The 1,094-nt window shown below is 44.7% G+C and overlaps 1 pseudogene; it reads left to right on the top strand.

Moving 5' to 3' along the window:
* Positions 1-362: 362 nt before the first annotated feature.
* On the top strand, positions 363-586 carry LOC150039762 (cytochrome c oxidase subunit 7A2-like, mitochondrial pseudogene; annotated as a pseudogene).
* The last annotated feature ends 508 nt before the right edge of the window (positions 587-1,094 follow it).

Genomic DNA, 1,094 nt, shown 5'->3' with positions numbered 1-1,094 from the left:
CAAGTTAGAGAACTTGAATTAAAAAAAAAGCCAGCGTGGTGGCTCACACCTGTAATCCTAGCTACTCAATAAGCTGGGATCTGAGGATCAAAGTTCAAAGCCAGTCCAGGCATAAAAGGATCTGTGACTCTTATCTCCAATTAACCCCTCAAAAATGGCAAGTGGAGCTTGGCTCTAGGGTAGGGCAGTAGATTTGAGCTGAAGAGCTCAGGAACAATGCCTGGGTCCAGAAGAGGTCAAGCCCCACATCTCACACAAAAAAAAGAAGAACAAAAAAAATGAATTAAGGCAAAGGAGGCAGATCCTTCTGGGCGATTTCACCAGCAGCGGGTGCTGGAGGCTTGGCTGCTTGAATCCTGTGCTACATGTTTAGAGGCTTCACACAGAAGTTGGCTGGAACCTGGACTTCAGACCGGAAGCCCACAGGAATTAAAGCCTGTGATGTCCACTGAAGCTCTGTCTGTCATATTAACCACACCAACAAATCTGACTTCCAATCCCACTGTTTATGATTATGCTGGGAAGAACAAAGATCCAGAGCTGTAGAAGTATTTCCAGATATCTGATGGTATGCCCATCCACCTGAAAAGATGCCTGCGTGATCTGATGCTTTAACCAACCACTGTGCACTGACGGCGGGAGGTACCATCCACTCCTGATTGCCCTCCACATGGCCTCCCAGACCAAAAACAAGAGAGCTCTGGTACAGAGCATAGTTGGGTTTTGGAATAGACCCTTTGAAACTTCAATTTTCATTTAACAAATAATCAGTTTCATTCCCTCTTCTTGGATGGTCTCCTTAAAAATTTTGCAAAACAAAGACAAAGATATGAACAGTATTTTGGTTTGTTTGTGAAGTGCATATGGCCTGTCAGATGTCAGAACTCACTTATTTGGTCTCCTGATTTCCCTGGAAAGTCTGAATGAAGGTGGAACAGGGGCTGGTTAGTTAGTGTCAGTCAGAGCGGAGGTCTTCAGATACCTGGGGTGTGGGTTTTTTTTTCCACCTTGGAGTGCACAAGCCTTTATAGATTTGGTTTTGACTGAAGAAGTAAGGCAAGCCAAGACTAGGCGCTTGAAATAAGGGACTTTGT

Source organism: Megascapheus bottae, unplaced genomic scaffold (genome assembly GCF_031878675.1).
Source record: "Megascapheus bottae isolate mThoBot1 unplaced genomic scaffold, mThoBot2.hap1 HAP1_SCAFFOLD_45, whole genome shotgun sequence".
In the NCBI taxonomy this organism is placed as follows: domain Eukaryota; kingdom Metazoa; phylum Chordata; class Mammalia; order Rodentia; family Geomyidae; genus Megascapheus; species Megascapheus bottae.
This window is presented reverse-complemented; position numbering and strand designations above follow the sequence as displayed.